General features: G+C 40.0%; 2 protein-coding genes across 3 annotated transcripts in view; one reads left to right on the plus strand and one right to left on the minus strand.

Moving 5' to 3' along the window:
• Positions 1-1,914, minus strand: part of LOC115192821 (scavenger receptor class A member 5) — a 49,029-nt gene extending 47,115 nt beyond the window's left edge. The window contains exon 1 of the mRNA XM_029751700.1: positions 1,610-1,914. The gene's annotated coding sequence lies outside the window, so the exon portion shown is untranslated. The remainder of the gene's footprint in view (positions 1-1,609) is intronic.
• Positions 1,915-2,369: 455 nt separating this feature from the next.
• LOC115192831 (exostosin-1) overlaps positions 2,370-21,210 on the plus strand; it is a 283,690-nt gene continuing 264,849 nt past the window's right edge. For both annotated transcript variants that reach the window (XM_029751720.1, XM_029751728.1), the window contains exons 1-3: positions 2,370-2,481; positions 3,606-3,635; positions 6,285-6,423. The gene's annotated coding sequence lies outside the window, so the exon portion shown is untranslated. The remainder of the gene's footprint in view (positions 2,482-3,605; positions 3,636-6,284; positions 6,424-21,210) is intronic.

Genomic DNA, 21,210 nt, shown 5'->3' on the forward strand with positions numbered 1-21,210 from the left:
ACAAGAATGTAGAGGGTTCAAAGCCTCCTGTGCTGCCATCTAGTGCCATAAATCAGACTGTAGTCAGAGAGAGAGAGAGAGAGAGGGAGAGAGAGAGAGATAGAGAGAGAGGGAGAGAGAGAGAGATAGAGAGAGAGAGAGAGAGAGAGAGAGAGAGCGAGCGAGAGCAAACATTCCCATATGAACAGCTGTGAGAGAGAGAAGCTCCCCCACATTCCTGGGCCACAGCAGAGGCCGACCTATGGACTCCTCCCCCTATGAACAAGTAGCAGCAGGAAATAAACCAGAACCTCATAAAATATTATAATAATCCACTAGATTTAGGAGAAAGGTGCATGTACATATACAGTATGCTATGGCTGAGAAAACAGTGCCGTTTGGACTTTAGTGGGTGGGGAGTAGATCATTAATAACGCCGTAGTAGAGAATAGATAGTGAATACAGAGACGGATGTGGGACTGTTGAACAAAGCCATTAAAAAGAGTTCAATCTGGCCTTTTTCATTACTCAGAGGGAGTGTCAGTTGTCAGTTGCCATTACCGAACCAGGCTGCTAGGAAACCTGTACAGTATGCTAACACCATCACTGATCATGGTCACCCCATGCAGGACTATGAGAATGTACATCCCTTCCATCCTGCCTTCATTCACATCTCTGTGTGTTTTTCCCCAGGGGCAGGGCACTGATATAGGTTACCACCATGGTATATTTCCTTTGCGATCGGAAGCTACAGTACAACTCCTCCATGGTATTGCTCTACCTGGCAATGAGTGAGCCTTGTGACGTCTCCTCAAATACAGAAACAAACCCTTGAGCATGCCCAATCTCCATGAGGTCATTATGTATCATGAAAAAGAAAGTCCCTATAAGCAAAGGGAGAAGACAGAGCTCTCCATCCATCATTGTGACAAAAAAGCCACACTGTGGGCTTTATATTTGCCTTCTCTCTGCCAGCCAGGTAGGTCTGAATAGACTAGACGCACTGAAAACCAGCATACATGGATAGTGATGGAATCTAAAGGAGAGAAAACAATTAAAATGTCCAATGTCCCCGGGTGCCCTTCACAGCTGAGTGGCGTCTCTCTGCAGAGTGCACAGGGTCAGCAGTACGTGTGGTCTCAGAGGTCTCACATCAGCGGAAACTTTTATAGAGACATGTCCATCCGTCCGTGGGGAATTAACCCATTTCCCAGTTAATTAAACGCGCGGACACTTCACCCATGAGTGGAGAAATATAAAACAAAAAAACGTTCAATGGTTTTGGATGTGCATTTTCTTGGCAGGAAGTCAACGAGGAACACAGACCCATTATTTTTGGGATACCAGAGCACAGGTGTAAAATAACCTGGCCATGCAATCATTTCATTCAGATGTCCTTATGAAGAGGCTACAGGTGAATTGTCTCGTTTTTCTTTTTTGCCATTTCAAAGTCATGATGCAAAGAATACTGAAAATAATGTATCTGTGGACATACATGAACGTAAGAAGGTCTGCAGGGTTAAAAGGCATTTCAGTTCCACTCTGTTGATGGTTTCAAATAACACACAGAACAGGTGTCACAATTACACTACAGACATTGATGCAACATTGTGAAAAGTTTGTCACTCACCTTGTCAATGTTCTGACTAAAAAGTATTACAGACGCAAATCTCAAAATGTTATCTAAAAAGGGTGCATGTTTTGCCAATGAACTGACATCTCAATAAATGTTTCCTCTCAACATAAGACAATTCACTGAAGTCTCTCAGCAGATAAACGCAGGGTGGAGATCCGTGCAACAAGCCAGTCTGTGATGCTTGGGTGAATTAATCCCTGTTTAAAAATTGTAGTGGAGGCATGGAGACTACGATGTGACGAATACCGCTTCCTGGACAACTCTGATTAGATGTGTTCGTATCTCATTCTATATAGTATCTAGTTTCTCAATTCATGCGCCCGGGGCAGGGTCCAGTATAAATTATGTACTGCGGTAAAACTTTTTTACACATTTCTGAACAAATGCGCCCTCCTCTGGGCATTTAAGCATGGCACGTCAGGCCTACAGAGAAGGCGCACTGTATCTCTACAGATCCTATACAAAGACTACCATCCTAATTCCTCATAAGATGCATACATTATAGATAGTTCAATATCGTCAGAGGAAAATAAACTATTCTTAATCGAAAGTAATTCGTCTGCAAAAATATTAGAATAGACTAATGTTAATTTCTATCTTTAGGCTTATTTTGTAAACATGACTCTGTAGGCCCAGTATATAAATAGCCCATATTAAAGCATGTCCGTTATAAAATAGTCTTTATTGCCTCTCCAAATAAAGGCTTTTATTTGGATGAATATGGCTGTGGTCCAAGATCACGTTTTAGTTCGAGTTCCTTCCACAAGAGGCCGCCCTCGAGTATCGGTTCTTCCTCCAACCAGGTGTGCACGGACCTGCACAAGCACCCACTGCAGGACACGGGCGTGACAGGAAGGGTTGGGCAGGTAAGATCTGACTGCCGATAAAACGATGAACTGTACTTGATTAAACTCTACAACAACTTTTACTTTAACTGTTATGAATTTCTAGCCTAGTAGATAGTGAATAGTGATAGTGAAAGCAGGACATCGACAAGGACTAGTCTACTCAAGTCTGCCTTACCAGACCCAGGTTAACTTTACAAATACGACGTGGTAGGATTTACAGTAGATTGTATACTAGTGGCACTAGTAAACAAAGACTACCGATTTGGTTTCACCCTTTTTAGACCTTTGTCGGTCTTTAGTGCAGTTCAGTACATTACTGTGAATAGCATACTGTAGGCTACCATTACTGTAGAGGGAGTGGGGTAACGTTGAGTTGTGGCCTTTTTTGTTCAGCGTCACTCCATCAAGGGAAATATAGTATTCTTCCAAACAATGATGTCTCCATATATTTCAGGGTGTTGTGTATCCCTGAAAATATTCAGAATTCATATAAACATTACAGTTTTGACCACAAAGTTTGCCTGTATTGAATGAAATATTACCACTAAGGTTACCTTTTTAAAACCATGTTTACACCGAGCTCCAAAAGTATTGGGACAGTGACATTTTTTGTTGTTGTTTTGGCACTGTACTCCAGCACTTTTTTGAAATGATACAATGACTACGAGGTTAAAGTGCAGATTTAATTTGAGGGTATTTTCATCCATATCGGGTGAACCGTTTAGAAATGACAGCACTTTTTGTACATAGTCCCCCCCATTTTATGGGAATACATTTCAACTCTATATCTGACATGGTACAGGTGTCTTCTTTTAAACCCATAACCATGTGTGTGAGGTGTATACTTTTGTTACAAAGTAGATTTGTTTAAGACTACCAATAATCACTCTGTGCGACCCTGATTTAGCCCACTGCAATAAAAGCTTAATTCCATGTACACCTGTGTAGCGCTTGAACGTACAATATAACGTTAATGAATGACTGTCAGTAGTAGAATTTGGGAGGTGAATGTTCTGTGATACTGCATATCACCACTAGGTGGTGTATTTCTCACATTGGGCCCAATGTTGTTCAGTAAAAACCCACTGGGAGTTCTGTTGGCAAAAGACTGTCCGTAATATATATACTTCTTGTATACCCAGGTCCTTCAAAACATTAAACAGCTGTTTAAGGTATGTTCAATTACTTGGCAAGTTTGATTAATTAGCTGAGCAAGGTGAACCTACTGTATGCACTTCCTCACATAGAAACGTACTGTATCATCTCCCGCTCTCATTTTCCCTCCTTCTCCTCTTACGGTCTCTCTGTGTCTTTATTCCACCAACCCATATAATGTTTATTGAACCTTTTTCCTATAACATTCCAGGCCCGCAGAGCTTTACTCTAAAATTGATATATAGTATTTGATTAGGTCAGTCTTAAGCGAAATTGACTCCAAACCTTGCCTCATACTCCGTCTGGTCCGTGGTCTACTCTCCAAGAGTTTGTGAAAACAAACAGAAGGGAACTGCCCAAGGGGAGATTTGGGGTTGGGAGTAATGGTCAATATGCACAGGATGTCTTTTTCACTACTTAGATCCTATCTCTCCAGTATCATGTGATTAACCCGGGTGTATTGTAAGAAATGAAATACTGTAGACTTTGAATCACACAAAACAATGAATTACACACCAGTCAGAAATGCACTGGGTCAGATTATGTGGTTGAATTCCGGTCAGATCAGGAAGATGGTGATGTAATCCTTCTGGAAAGCAGCAAGACCGATAAAGAAAGGTGCTTCTCTGCTCAGATTGTTTCATACAGGTTGTCGTGAGGTTTGTGGACAGATGTCAAAGTCTCATCCCACTGCCCCTAGCTCCGGAGAGAAGAACTTACTGCAACATTGAACAGTGTTTAGAGCTTTCTTTATGTGGGCAGGAAAAACTCCTGCCGATACATACTATACAGATGTGGATCTTAATTTGAGCCAGTTTGCTACAGCAGGAAAATAATCCTGCAGTAACAGGAAATATTAATTATGTGGATTATAATTAATGGACACTTTTGTAGGGGTTGATACATTTTTCGTAAGGGAAAATCGAGTGTGAAATGGAAATTACAAACTTCAGAAGCCTTTTTAAACCTTCAATACACTACACGTTTTACACCCTGCAACAGGGCGATCAAATTACATCTGTACAAGGAGAGAGGTTCTCACTGTCTGGTCTGGCCGTCCAGTAATTACTCATATGGGAGCTCATTCCATCATAGATCAGTCTCTTTGTTAAATCAGAAAATTACATTCCTATATATCCAACATCACAAAAACAATACTATGCCCCACAGAATGTAAAGGCCAAATAAACATTGATGTAGTTTTAGCTCTATAAAAATGACTGGTTGAACCCTAGGTGATATGGCTGAGGAAATAGTGCTATAATGAAGTTGATTTACGAAAGCAACAATCTCACTGTCATAACATTTGTGAATGCAGTATTCATTTATTTTCTTACCTTTGTTTTAGCAGGGAGTCCCATTGAGACCAAGGTCTCTTTTACAAGGGAGCCCTGCATATACACAGTTCACTAGTCCAACATAATACAAATATACACCATTTCAAAACACACTCAAGAGAAACAATCGCATTCCTCAGCAAAGATGTCCCCAATCAACATTTTGAGCTGCCTGAGAGGCACCAGTACATCGAGTTGTAGGGAACTCTGTAGATTGTTTGCGCCCCATGTATGGAACAAACTAAAAGCAGATTTACCTAACTCTGTGGAGACCAAAGGAATCTCCAGAGTTAGCCATCCCTAACACCGGGTATGGTAATTTGTACATCTAAAGACGGAAGTTTTTGTAAGAGAGCTTTATACATAAAAAGACCACAATGAATCGACCTACTGTACATGACTTCAAAGAGGACCAGCCTACTTTCTGGTATAGAATGCAGTGATCTACTGAAAGTGGGTTGCCACTTTTTGAGGAATGTATCCAAGGATCCATTGTGTGATGCTAATCTCAGATTTATACTAGTTTCTTATGCTGTTTATTCCTCACATGGCATATACAGTGCAGCCCATGCTAGAAATCCACAATGAGCCTCCCTAAAAGGGTTTCCCTCTGGACCATGGTGGATGTGTTTGACTGGGTCAAGGAGAAGCACCCCTACCAAAAGAGTGTCCTCCAACTGGCCATTGTGAAGCATGACATATCCGATAGCTATCTTCAGTAGCTTCTCTACTTACCAAATCTTGTCTTAGAACAAAACAACCTATGGTCATGTTTAACAGTCATAATTAATACACTGCTTTGATCTTACAAAAATGGTGAATATATGTGATATTTTATCCCTGGCCTACTCCAGCCCTGTACTGTATGCATCGGATGCCCTGCAGACAGTTCACCACAAAATGACATGGAACATTAACTGCCTCCAATGATTTCCCCAATTACTGTTAATCATACCGAAGACAGAGCTCATTCACAGTGTCAATACTGTTTTAATGTTTCATCAGCAAATCCTTCAGAGGTGCTGACCAAAAACATGCAGTAAAAACAACTGTTGCATGACAAATAAAACCTTGTGTCCTAAGGCTTGGGTCTGGGACTGTGGTTTGTCCACCGTGGTTTCCTGAGTTGGGGTCAAATGCATTTGAATTGAAGTCAATTTAGGAATTGAATTTGACATGTTTGACACCAATAAAGTATATCATGCAATTCAGCCAATGTTAAATTTAAAATCCATGCACCCAGCCTGAATTGACAGGCATAATTTTGCCCCCAACTCTAGTAGCCTCCCCTCACCACCTCTCTTGCCTCCTTGCTCTGCCCCTCCCCAGGCCGAGCTCTGCTGATGATGGGTGAGCACCAGTTGGAGAGGATGGGGGGTGAAGGGGGAGCATCTTCAGGACATCCTACTGGACCATCTTTGCCTCAGGGTCCAGGAGGAACTGGAGAACCTCAACAACATCTTCTCTGGTGAGTCTCCTCTTAAAGAGATAGTTAGACATGTAGGCAGTTAAGCCATTTTGTAATCTTACCCAGAGTCAAATGAACTCATGGATAAGGGAGAGTGGGGTAAGTTGAGTCAAAAGGGGTAAGTTGAGCCATCTTTGATTCTAGGAAAGCATACACAAAAGTAATAATTTGACCAAAATGTAGGAAGAGGTCATCATTTCATTGGAGTCTGAAGGAAGAAATCACATGGAAAAATTGGTAAGCAAGTTAGGTCCAAAAAACTGATTTTCAACAAGTCAAATTAATTTATTGTGTTAGATGTTTCATGATGCTTTTTTATCTAAACCAAAGTAGATAATTTTAAGATCTTCTATGCATCAGTTGGGGTCTCTATAAGCTTCAATATGAGGTCCTAAACCTAGCATGAAAGTGCATCCTTGTAGCTGTGTGGGATTATAGTCAAAATGTTTTCCTTGGGGTAAGTTGAGCCAATGGTTGTGCCAATGGCAAGTTTAGAAAATGGAAGTGTTTTCTTCCCAGGCATAATACAAGGCATTATCGCTGGGATATGAGGTACCAACAGGGCCTAGCCTATATTACATATATTTTTTTTTTTAAGTAGAAAGGGTTTGGTAGTTGTTAAGCCTGTGTTAAAAGATGCTTAAAATAATTAAAAGACAAAAAAAGCGATTGTGATTGTGTTAAATTGTGTTTGGGGAAGTAATGATAGACATGGTTTTAAAAAGGTAGTGGTAACATTTCATTCAGTACAGAAGTTTGTAGGTGGCTTAACTTAACCTATCCCGTGGCTCAACTTAACCCATAACGGGTAAGTTGTGCCAAGAGACCACTTTTTTTGGACAAGCTATGTTTTCAAAACTGTAATGTTTAAATGAATTCTGATTATTTCCAGGGATACACCACAACCTGAAATATATATAGATACAGTGCCTTTGTTAGAAAGAATACTATATTTCTGTTGATGGAGTGATGCTGAATGTAAAAAATGTCACTACTTACTCCACTCTACCATTTTTATGTCTGAGTGCAGTTTGAAGGAAGTTGAAGGTCGTTTCTGGATACATTGCTAACTAGCGTTAGCGCAATGACTGGTCCTCTACTGGAGCAGCTAGCATGATTTCATCTGACTCTGAGTAAGTCGAAAAAAGGGTTTGATTGCCAGAATGACGAACTATCCCTTTAAACTGTATCAGGAATTCAGTTGTAGCCTATATCAACGACGTCTTCTTTGATGAAGAAGTAACTACTGTATGTCTAAAACTGTATCATGAAGGGACAGACATCTACTGTGTCCTCTTAGATGGCATAAAAAAATTCATTTGTAGCCTATATCAGTTGGCTCATATAAACTCACAGTGCAAATACTGTGAGAGAGTCATACAAGGTTCCTTCATCAGCCAACATGATTGACAGACATGTATTTCATCAAGAGGGTTAGCTTAGAGATACATATCTCCTGCCAAGAATAGATTGACATCGAAAGAGAAGAGAAAGCCTCTGATGGATTATTCAACAGAACTGAAAAGAAAAGACAGAACAAGTTACGTTATTTGGCGTGGATACATAAAACAAGTTCAAGTTCAATACTATAGATAAAATACGTTCCCCAGGGTTTTTGTTCACAGTGGGGTATGCTTGCATTTAAAATGTTTTTTAACCAAAGGTTTCTTTATCGCTTTCTCTTTTGAGTGTTTCTCTTCATGACTAGGAGAAGATGTCTCTGATATTCTTATGTTCCCCATCTACTATGTGGAGGTCTAGAGAAGACAAAAGCATTTGCTTTAAGGAATCATTGACCTGAAGAAAAAAGGCCAGATTGGTTTTGGCACAGTGTTATTTTCACGGACACTTCTGTGAATCAAGTCCTTGCCTCTCGCTCTGTGCTGCTCTTGCAATCTTATTTTTCACAATACTCAATACACTATGTGGCAGTTATTACAGAGGGAGAATATAATTCCTCATTGAACAGGGGATACAGTGCATCCCTCATCTGGACTAAATGTTGCCTTCCCTTACTCAGCGCTGATTTGGCTATCTAATGGCCTGTTATATTACTCCCAGGAGACCCAGTGTGAATTAGAAGGGAGAGTAAGTAAATTAGTCTTGAGTTAAATGTAGGGACACATGGCCATAATTTAAATAACATCCCAAATGCTGCTCCAAGCTATTAGGTCTTTCACAGGGAAGGTAATGGGGGATCATTTAATGGGAGGTTTCCGGCAGAGACAAAATGTCTAATGTATTTGCTTATAAGTTCGATGTTGGAGCAAAGATGTTGTGTCTTCTGACTGAAATTGGTGTCGTCATCTTTATTTGTCTTTTGTTGCTCCGAACCTCATGCTTGCTTGTAAGATGTCGGCTGTGCTTTTCTGTCGATCACATACAATGCAATCACTGACACATCTTGGAATGGAACACAACTATATATAGAAACCGTCCAGACAGAGATGTACGTATAGGCAGAGATTTCTTCTTTTTATTTGGTGCCGAATCATATTCATATTACTGTAACAGTCCGTTGTGTTATCATGTGTGTATTACATGTGCTAGTTTAAAGTGCATAGAGATACTGGTTTGGCACATTAAGGATGTTTTCAAGTTGAGCAAATAAAAGTGCTACGTTTGCAAATACTAAGTCTGTTTCTTTCAAATCCTTCTTGCTCAGAGCAATCCCTCCCCAGACTTAAATTTTCTGCCCATAGTATAATGATAACATTTGTTTGCTCCAGCTTGAAGTATTTTGGTGTATCCCTAAGGTTCTCCACATTTCACTAGACTATATGCACATGAAAAACTGCAGGACTGTCAAATCTGAAGCTCATACCTTAGTGTATTTTACAATGCAATCCAACTCTAAACCACTATACCTGTATTATAGTGTAGTATTTTCAAAAACAGGAAGACATCCATTTGCTATATCCAGCCTTGAACTCAGGAAAGAAACAAGGTATGGCATTTGTGAGCTCAATTTAGTGGAGGAATCTGACTTAACACCTTATTATCTAATGAAGACCAAGTCTGATCCTTGACTGTTTGAAATAATTGTCTCCTCTGATAATTATCTAAAAATCAATATGTAGAATCAGCCAGTGGCCTAAATCTTGAGAGAGATACTGTTGCCCTAGACACACTGTCCATTTGTCTTTATTACATGACTCACAATACATCTTTCCACTTCCCCACAAACTTGTCAGACAACCCAAACTTGCAATCTCCTCGTTATTCTGAAGGGCAGACCAAAAAAATTGAGGACAGCCGAATGTAAGCAACAACATGTTGTTCAGTGAAAGTAACACCTCTACGGGAATTTCAGATTTGTTTTTCTTTGTTCAGTAATCCAGCCCCTGAAAAGTTTAGCCCAGCCCTGACGTGCTGAATCTGATGTGCCCCATAAAAGGAGTGTTTACATTTCCTCACCTTCCATGGACATTAGCAAGTGCTGAGCCTGTGGCTCTAGGGTCCCAGCGGGGGGTACACCAAATTAGATGGGCTGATTAATATCCCTCAGAGATGCATGGCATTTGATTTCTTCCATTCAGGGCAGTGGTGCATCAGGAAAGCGCTGACTCACATTAAATGTAAATATACCTCGGGGAGAGATACTAAATCATAGCTGACAGAAGGAGGGCTGGCCGAATATTCCAAAGGTTAGCAAATCGTGACGTCGACCCAAAGAGATTAAACAAAAAATATGAAACTGGGCTGTGTATTGTTTGGCATGCAACAAACGAGGGGTTGAAAAACAAAATGTTGTGTTGTTTTGGGTCCGTACTCCAGCACTTTGGATTTGAAATGATACAATGAGGTTAAAGAGCAGACCTTAATTTGAGGGTATTTTCATCCATATCGGATTAACCGTTTAGAAATTACAGCACTTTTTGTACGTAGTCCACTCATTTTAGGGGACCTAAAGTATTGGGACACATTCACTTACAGTACCAGTCAAAAGTTTGGACACACTTACTCATTCCAGGGTTTTTCTTTATTTTTTGTATTTTCTACATTGTAGAATAATAGTGAAGACATTACAACTATGAAATAACACATATGGAATCATGTACAGTCGTGGCCAAAAGTTTTGAGAATGACACAAATATTAATTTTCACAAAGTATGCTGCTTCAGTGTCTTTAGATATTTTTGTCAGATGTTACTATTGAACACTGAAGTATAATTACAAGCATTTCATTTATTGACAATTACATGAAGTTGATGCAAAGAGTCAATATTTGCAGGGTTGACCCTTCATTTTTCAAGACCTCTGCGATCCGCCCTGGAATGCTGTCAATTAACTTCTGGGCCACATCCTGACTGATGGCAGCCCATTCTTGCATAATCAATGCTTGGAGTTTGTCAGAATTTGTGGGTTTTTGTTTGTTCACCTGCCTCTTGAGGATTGACTACAAGTTCTCAATGGGATTAAGGTCTGGGGAGTTTCCTGGCCATGGACCCAAAGTATCGATCTTTTGTTCCCCAAGCCACTTAGTTATCCCTTTTGCCTTATGGCAAGGTGCTCCATCATGCTGGAAAAGGCATTGTTAGTCACCAAACTGTTCCTGGATGGTTGGGAGAAGTTGCTCTCGGAGGATGTGTTGGTACCATTCTTTATTCATGGCTGTGTTCTTAGGCAAAATTGCGAGTGAGCCCACTCCCTTGGCTGAGAAGCAACCCTACACATGAATGGTCTCAGGATGCTTTACTGTTGGCATGACACAGGACTGATGGTAGCGCTCACCTTGTCTTCTCCAGACAAGCTTTTTTCCGGATGCTCCAAACAATCGGAAAGGGGATTCATCAGAGAAAATGACTTTACCCCAGTCCTCAGCAGTCCAATCCCTGTACCTTTTGCAGAATATCAGTCTGTCCCTGATGTTTTTCCTGGAGAGAAGTGGCTTCTTTGCTGCCCTTCTTTACACCAGGCCATCCTCCAAAAGTCTTCGCCTCACAGTGCGTGCAGATGCACTCACACCTGCATGCTGCGATTCCTGAGCAAGCTCTGTACTGGTGGTGCCCCGATCCCGCAGCTGAATCAACTTTAGGAGACGGTCCTGGCGCTTGCTGGACTTTCTTGGGTGCCCTGAAGCCTTCTTCACAACAATTGAACCGCTCTCCTTGAAGTTCTTGATGATACGATAAATGGTTGATTTAGATGCAATCTTACTGGCAGCAATATCCTTGCCTGTGAAGCCCTTTTTGTGCAAAGCAATGATGACTGCAGGTAACCATGATTGACAGAGGAAGAACAATGAGTCCAAGCACCACCCTCCTTTTGAAGCTTCCAGTCTGTTATTCAAACTCAATCAGCATGACAGAGTGATCTCCAGCCTTGTCCTCGTCAACACTCACAGCTGTCTTAACGAGAGAATCACTGACATGATGTCAGCTGGTCCTTTTGTGGCAGGGCTGAAATGCAGTGGAAATGTTTTTGGGGGATTCAGTTCATTTGCATGGCAAAGAGGGACTTTGCAATTCATCTGATCACTCTTCAGAACAATCTGGAGTATATACAAATTGAAAAAAAAAGTATGAAAAAAAACTACCTAAAACCTCCCCCCATATCTAGGTCTGTTGTCACTAAGACCACCAGACCATCTCCCTGACTCATGACGCACTTTTGCGTCCTAAAGCAACCCCTTGGCCGCCAAATGGCGTTGGCCAGAGGGAAATATGGGCAGTCCCATGATAACATAATTATCTATGAGGGTGCTTATGAGAACTAACCAAATAACATGGAAAACAGTCAGGAAAAAAATAAATAGTAACAATAATATATCATATTAATATAAATAATAACAGCACAATCTTAAACATGCATGCTCATATTTAGAAAGTCCTAGCAAGGCTATAAGCATGTCAGCCCAGCCTGCTCACTTCATTGGATTCAATTGTTTGTAAATGTAAAAAAAAAAAGAGAAAACAACATAAATATATTGCAAGACCAGTCCCCCTTTTTTTTAGGTCCATTACATGCAAGACATATTTCATGTAGTACTCATTATATCCTGTTGTATTCCGACCAAAAAAGGAAGAAGGTGAAAGGACCATAGATTCTAACGGCCGCAAGTAAAAAATTTGTCTTAGGCATCACATTATATCATTGTCCTGTGGTATCGTGCCATGGCTGTGCCAGAGCCGACCGCAAGCCAACCCCGGGCACTCCCTTATGGGAAGGCATACTCAAGTTCAACTCACAATCGATTCCGACACAGCCATGGCACGACAGCCAAGAACACATGTAGTACTGACAACCCAGAGCAAGTAAACCTGTAAAACCAACCCTCTCTCCACCCTACACATCGTTTTTTATTCCAGGGTCGTTGCTCTATCACCTCAGCTGTTTTACACCTGGGCCGATATCATTAGGATCAGGAATATAACAGGTAGCATAAATAGCTTATATAGAAATATATACTATACCTTTCTCTCGCTTAGAGAAGTGCTTCCATAAGCCAATTATTGTATTAGTTCTACCTTTAACTTTAATCAGTTTATCCCAGTGTTAACCAGCCCACACACACTAGAGACAACAACCCTGTTGACAATACCTAATCAATTTGCCGGTGTGTATTGGAAGACTAATCATCCTTTACATATTTTATATTGAGATGTATTTTTTAAATGTAAAAGTGTAATAACACCAATTATTTTAGGATCATATAAGCCTATTCCAATAGAGAACCTAGGCAGGTTTTAAATTATATAATCATTTATCCTAGCCCTATAATACATCTATTCATATTTATTAGGTTTTATCTTAAAAGCTAATCATTCCGATTCACATCGGCGAACAAGGGCCGCATTATATAACATCTTTTAAGTCATAATATACCCGACCTCTTCAATTAGGACATATTATATTAAACAAAAAACAGTACCTTGGTATTTCTGATGTACAATCTTCAAATTAAATACATAAAAAATCATGAAGAAAAAAAAGGTCAGCCTTACCCATCATCACCTTCCCCTAAATCAAAACCTGATATTACATCCATAAAGTCCAAAGTTCTAAATTGCCTAAATAGAAAAAGTTCATCATACCCATTCTGCATTACCACAAATCCAACCTTATTTTAAGTCCACATAGTCCACGGTTCCATAATGCATAAATTTAAAACAAAACAAAAACTACTTCATGCAAAAAAAGAGTTTTTGTAAAAAAAACTATGAATCCATATTTGTACTGTGTAATGCGGTACAAATATGTATCGGGGACTACTTCAACAGGAGGTAGCGATCACTCACAGCCACGTTGTAATCTTTGAGTCCTTGAACATTTGATTATTTACATATAATTTATCAACCACGAGACAAACATTCTGCTTCTCGGCTCGGAGCCTTTTGAAAGTGGGGTACAGGGCACGTCGCCTCTCCACTATTTCATGAGGAAATTGTTCATTAACAGAGAATAAATAGAGAATGGGGTGTTCTTCAATTCCCTACCCTGTTGTAACAAGGCAATTTTCATTTTGTAGTGGGTTAGCATAGCTACGATCGGACGGGGCCTTCTCTCTGCTCTGCCACCAAAACGGTGAGCTCTTTGAAAATCAATTGTTTCCACCTGTTTGTCCGTCATCTTGAGATTACATTTCATGAACACCTTGACTTTTTCCTCCGTTGACTGATAGTTTTCATCCTCCTTTATTCCCATTATTTATTCCCATATTATTTCTCATACTTCTGCACTTTAGATCAAGTAATTGGGCTTTCATTGTTTTATTGTCATACCGTAGCCTCTCTGTAGTGTCTTTTGGGGAGTCCACGGTAGTTTTCAATATCTTATTTTACGCTCGTATTATTTCCATCATTTATTACTGTAATCCATTCCTGTTTTTAAGGCCTCAACCTCCCCCAGTAGCCCAGGCAACAGCTCCAGTTTTTTTGAACTGCTTGCTCATGCTTGTAAGCAATGCTCCATCTTCTGGAGAGATAGTTATAAAAACGCTCCCCTCCAATGTTAAGTTTAGAATTTTAGACTGCGGCTTTCCTCCCGTTTCGCTCACAGAACTCGAGGAAAGATCCTCTCGTTCGCTTCGATGTATCCGTTTCTTTTTCGAGCATATCAAAATGCTGATCAATAAATACTTCCAGAATCTCTATACTATCCAGAATGTTTGTTTCGTAGTTATCAGCTAATCCTCTATTTTTGTGATTAATTCATGGAACAAGGTGTGCCTACCACGATGCCACCTGCCACGCCATCCACCCTGTGCTGAAATGTCTGTGCCTTGAGCCTTCTTGGATGGGCACTTCTAATGTAACTCTATGGCAGCACTTGCTTTGGCCAAGAAACACAAGCAATGGACATTAGACCGGTGGAAACCTGTCCTTTGGTCTAGAGTCCAAATTTGAGATTTTTGGTTCCAACCAGCGTGTCTTTGTGAGACGCAGGGTAGGTCAACAGATGATCTCCGCATGTGTGGTCCCACCGTGAAGCATGGAGGAGTAGGTGTGATGGGGTGGGGGTGCTTTGCTGGTGTCAGGGATTTATTTACAATTAAAGGCACACTTAACCAGCATGGCTACAACAGCATTCTGCAGTGATACGCCATCCCATCTGGTTTGTGCTTAGTGGGTCTATCATTTGTTTTTCAACAGGACAATGACCCAAAACACACCTCCAGGCTGTGTAAGGGCTATTTGACCAAGGAGAGTGATGGAGTGCTGCATCAGATGACCTGGCCTCCAAAATCACCTAACCTTAACCCAATTGAGATGTTTTGGGATGAGTTGGACCACAGAGTGAAGGAAAAGCAGCCAACAAGTGCTCAGCATATGTGGGAACTCCTTCAAGACTGTTGGAAAAGCATTCCAGGTGAAGCTGGTTGAGAGAATGCCAAGAGTGTGCAAAGCTGTCATTTTGATTTGTTTAACCTCTTACATCTAGATGTTCTGCTAGCGGAACACCGCTCCAATATCCAATGATAGGGCGTGGCGCGAATGACACATTCCTCGAATTACAAACTTCAATTTTTCAAACATATGACTATTTTACACCATTTTAAAGACAAGACTCTCCTTTATCTAACCACATTGTCCGATTTCAAAAAGGCTTTACAACGAAAGCAAAACATTAGATTATGTCAGGAGTGTACCCAGCCAGAAATAATCACACACCCATTTTTCAAGCTAGCATATAATGTCACAAAAACCAAAACCACAGCTAAATGCAGCACTAACCTTTGATGATCTTCATCAGATAACACTCCTAGGACATTATGTTATAGAATACATGCATGTTTTGTTCAATCAAGTTCATATTTATATAAAAAAACATCTTTTTACATTAGCATGTGACGTTCAGAACTAGCATACCCACCGAACACTTCCGGTGAATTTTCTAAATTACTCACGATAAACGTTCACAAAAAACATAACAATTATTTTAAGAATTATAGATACAGAACTCCTTTATGCAATCGCGGTGTCCGATTTTAAAATAGCTTTTCGGTGAAAGCAGATTTTGCAATATTCTGAGTAGATAGCCCAGCCATCACAGGCTAGCTATTTTGACACCCACCAAGTTTGGCACTCACCAAACTCAGATTTACTATAAGAAAAATTGGATTACCTTTGCTGTTCTTCGTCAGAATGCACTCCCAGGACTTCTACTTCCACACCAATGTTGTTTTTGTTCCAAATAATCCATAGTTATATCCAAATAGCTGCGTTTGTTCTTACGTTCAAGACACTATCCGAAGGGTGACGCGCCAGCGCGTATCGTGACAAATAAATTCAAAATATTCCATTACCGTACTTCGAAGCATGTCAAACGCTGTTTAAAATAAATTTTTATGCGATTTTTCTCGTAAAATAGCGATAATATTCTGACCGGGATACGTCGTTTTTGTTCAAAGACTGAAAATGTAAAATGGACTCTTCACGTGCACGCATGTGCCCGTTTCATTGTTCTCAGATCGACCACTATCCAAATGCGCTACTGTTTTTCAGCCAGGGACTGCAGAGTCATCATTCCTCGTTCTGGCGCCTTCTGAGGGCCTATGGGAGCCTTAGAAAATGTCACGTTACAGCAGAGATCCTCTATTTTCCATAAAGAGGCTATAGAAGGCCAAGAAATGGTCAGAGAGGGCACTTCCTGTATGCAATCTTCTCAGGTTTTGGCCTGCCAAATGAGTTCTGTTATACTCACAGACACCATTGAAACAGTTTTAGAAACTTTAGGGTGTTTTCTATCCAAATCAAACAATTATATGCATATTCTAGTTTCTGGGCAGGAGTAATAACCAGATTAAATCGGGTACGTGTTTTATCCGGCAGTGAAAATACTGCCCCCTATCCTAAACAGATTAACACTTTTTTGGTTACTACATGATTCCATATGTTATTTCATAGTTTTGATGTCTTCACTATTATTCTAGAATGTAGAAAATAGTAAAATAAACCCTGGAATGAGTAGGTGTGTCCAACCTTTTGACTGGTACTGTATATGAGCTACCATGATTACAGATAAATGCTAACCTCCCCTGTTATTGTAATGGTTAGGGATGTCTTGGGATGATGTTTGTGCGTCTAACTTTCTCACGCATTATTATTCACGGTTCATTCAGGATTATCCGTAATCATGGTAGCATCCACATTAATGTAGAAGTGTTTAGAAACATATTATATTATTATTTACAATAAAAGTGACTCCAAAATTATACAATACATTATTTACCATTCATTTATATTGGCTACAAAATAATCTGAAACACAACCAAAACAAACTGCAAATGCATCCAACAAGTTTGTAGAGTCACAAGCTTGATGCAATTATTGTGTGCTAGGAATATGGGACTAAATACAAAACCAAAGTGCTCGAGTACAGAGCCAAAACAACAACAAAATTGTCATTATCCCAATACTGTTGGAGCTCAGTGTACAGACTCGGTAGTAACAGTCTTATTGTAGTTAGACTGAAGTTTCCTGACCAACATAATGTTCCAATCATTTAGGGGGGGGGGGGGGGGGGGGATTTTTGTAACCTACAGTACTGGTTTTGTTTATTTTGGACTCAAATTTCAGTTCAAGAATGCCATCAGGGCTTTGTTGATGTGGAGTCTCTGGTCTGTCTTATATTCCATATCTAATTGACAACCTGTTGCCATAAAGAGAGTACACCATTCAAAGGCCTGACTAAAACCTATACTTCCCTCTACTAAGAGATAATGCATAAACAGTTCATTGTCTGCACCACTGGATCAATATTTAATGCAGGCAGCAAATAAAACGGGAAGCTTTGTAGCATCTACTTAATTATTAAGGGTTTGTTGAACTTTTAACATGACCTTCAGATTCTCATTTTAGTTGAACATTAACAAGATGTTTACAAAATTACTTGAACCAGGAGTCAATTAAAGGTTATACGTTACTCATTCTTCATTATGCAGCTACAAAGATATTTATTTCCTGTCTCAACTTCATGCCATGATCTTATTGCTCAGGTTACAATCTTAATTCAGGCGATGTAGCAGGGCTGCACGGCAGAGCAGACGACTCACAGATTATCCTCAGCCACACTGAGACAGACAGAACATCAGAGGAATGCCATTACAGATCTTTGTGCATGTTGATCATGACTGCATTGGGTCAGCACATCGCCATAGAGATGTGTTTCTAATGGGATACCTGGGGAGGTTCAGAGGAGATGGGCCTTAAATCTCAGCCTGACAGACATTGCTTTTACTCTAATGACACTACTGATGCCTATCGGTCACACAGACAGGCAGCCAGGGGTTGGGGAGACTTTAGATTGGGAAAAGGATGACAGGGCTCTTTTCAGAATAATGAACCAATTAGTCCCCTTGTCTTTGAAAGTGGGAGGAAAAAACACTGTTGCCGGACAAAGTAGTGACATTTCCCTCAGCAATTAAATAATTTGCTGCCAGTAAGGGGCTGAATGTCGTTGTTTTTCATCATAACCCTGTATTTTTCCCTCCGCTCCCTGTTTGCTGTGTTCGCATTGTAGAAATGGCAGTGCATCCCATCCCTATCACCCCCAAGTCAGCCAGCCAGCAGTACATCCATCTGATGCTACTGCAGACTGTTTGTCACTGTCTTGTAATTTATTCATAGCTGCAACTGCAAGAAAAAGGATCAATACATTCTGACAGAGAAATGAGTTAGTGGCAGGGCATGAGATGCATCCATCTTTGGATTAGAGAGAATAAACAGTTGAAGTGATATTGAGGTTGAAGAGGCCATGCCAGGAAGCTGCTTTATTTTGGCCCCCTAAAGTGGAGTGAGCAGATTTAACCTGTTCCCTGCTGATGTGTTTTATGCCAAAGAGATAACTCTGACGTTGGTGACCAATGTGTTAGTCACTCCATACACCCACAAGGCAAACCATAGAACCCAAGTGAAATTATTTTCAAATGTTCCATGGAGGAAAGGTATGTGTGCATGCCCTAGTGTGTGTGTGTGTGTGTTAACATACAGAGAGAGAAGCTACATTAACATGTAGGTTTAGAGTGCAGGCAGACAGTGACATTACAACAGAATGAACCACCATAACACGTTGTACTGCACCCAAACTGTCACTCTGAAGCAACAAGATAGGAAATCATATTTATTTGATTTTCTCTGAGTGTACCTGCTTATGAAATCAAGCTGTGTTCACTGAGGCCTGGGGGCTGGTAAACTGTAGAATTAGACTGTAAATTAATTTATTTGTGAAAAGTAACAAATATCCTCTCATATCCCCTACATGCTTCTATACGTTTGCTGTCCTCCACATGAGAGACGCATATGAAAGTATATGTATGTATGATCTACTGCATAGGAAAAATAAAGCATGGAGGTCGGTGCATCCGTATGCCTACAGACAATTTACATCTTGCAGTTTATTCATTTGGCCCTAAATATCCTATAAAAAGGAAAGCTATGGAAATGACCTCCCTTGCTATTGCTAACGTGACAAATAGTTTGAAAATATCTGAATTGGAACATAAATGATGTATGGCGTCTGTATGACATCCTTTCTGGGTTTCATCACATTGATTGTTAGATTTAAGCTAGGTTGAGATGAAGCTTGAAGAATGGAAATCTTGAATCCTTAGTTCTTAAATCCATTTTTGTTACATCCGTTAATTATATACTGTATACCCATTGATTCTTGAAGAATATAAAATGCCTCAAGAGCTTAGTTCAACTGTCATACCCCATCAGAACCCCCAAAATAAGCTGGTTTTACTTCAATGTTTGTACGCAACCCAAGTCATTTCAACAATAACTAAAAAAGTGATGATGTTGAATCAACGTGGAAAACTGATTGGATTTGCAAAAAGTCATCAACATAAGGGAATTTCTTTTTTTCCACTCAACATCTAACCTAAATCCAATGGCAGGGTGACATTTTTGGTTGATTTCACGTTAGTTCACAACTCAACCAAATGTAAATCAAAACTAGACATTGAAATTACGTCTGTGCCCAGTGGGAATGTAAATGTAAACAAACACTGTATAGTCTCAAAATATGGTTAAAACTACAATTTTGATATCATGAATGGTCAGTCCTTGCATTCATAGCTTTTTCTGTGAATTTGAGTGCTTACATTTCTCTAGGCCCATTCCTCAGCTTTTTAACAAAACTGGGGGCTCACCGCTTTGCTATTGTTTCAATTAAGGACTCTAGCTTTAAGGTGGCATACTTAATTTTGACTGACATTAATGGTTATTAAACCGTTTTTAAAGTAAAAAGCATAAAATCTTTGGAAAGTATTTGGCAGTAGGGCAGAAAAAGCTACATTAACTTGTTCCTTGTTCTGATGTTTATTAGGATTCTTGAAATTCTTATTGGATTCCTGCTGCAAGGCTGCTTGGCGATTGAATTTCTGTGGGGAGCAAATCAAGTTACTCCAGCAGACATTCGGAATGGCCTCCATATCCTCATAAGACATTGGTTCGATGGGTTCTCTGTGATTAATGTGGCGTAATTTGCAAGTCATCCATGCATTCAGTCAAACCTTCACTCCAGGTGAGAGGAAAGGAGAGGGGGAAAGAATTTATGATTGAAGGAAGCAATCAAACAAGACATTGGTACTTTTATTAGCATAGAGTACACCTAGAAGCAGTCTGCACACTAACTCCAGGTTAAAGAGCACAGCCTGTTATTGAATATGTCCATTTGTCAAGACAAATGAGGTACACAGCTCTGGGTCTGATGGGCAGGCTTCTAGCAAGGCCAAACTACCATGTAGTTTATTATCGGGGTGAGGAAAACTAGTTCTCTCAAAACACAGACAAGGGCAATTTATTTGCCTAACATCAATGGACCTTTGGCAGATAATTTATCTTTGGTGTATTCAAACTGATTGTGCGAGAGCATCTACAGGTGGCTTGTTGGAGAAAGGGTTTCAGGGCAGAACTGCCTTGGCTCATTTGGTTGTTGTAATTTATAGTTGCAAAGCCTTGCAAAAGTTCTGATAGAGAAATCTTCCCTTTTCATTGGCTTGGCATGTCCTGTCTATATAAAGAAGAAAGGAATGCCTCTGGTAAAGATGCTGTATATATTTGGCAAAATCTTATAAAAGTCTATCTAATAAAATAATGGCTATACAACATGTTACAAAGCTGAGCAACATGGACATAGTTTTTTGGGGGGGCTTATTTTTAAAGGATGTATAGATATTCCGCTATCAAGTGTTATCATCGATCTTTCCCATCATACGCATGTTTGGCTATAATATTTTCGGCAACTTGAATGCCTAATATGAATGAATGCCTAATATGGATATCTCCTCAATTATTCTTGTTTCCAAACTAATTTCAAATGTATGAATATGCCATTCAT

Source organism: Salmo trutta, chromosome 1 (genome assembly GCF_901001165.1).
Source record: "Salmo trutta chromosome 1, fSalTru1.1, whole genome shotgun sequence".
In the NCBI taxonomy this organism is placed as follows: domain Eukaryota; kingdom Metazoa; phylum Chordata; class Actinopteri; order Salmoniformes; family Salmonidae; genus Salmo; species Salmo trutta.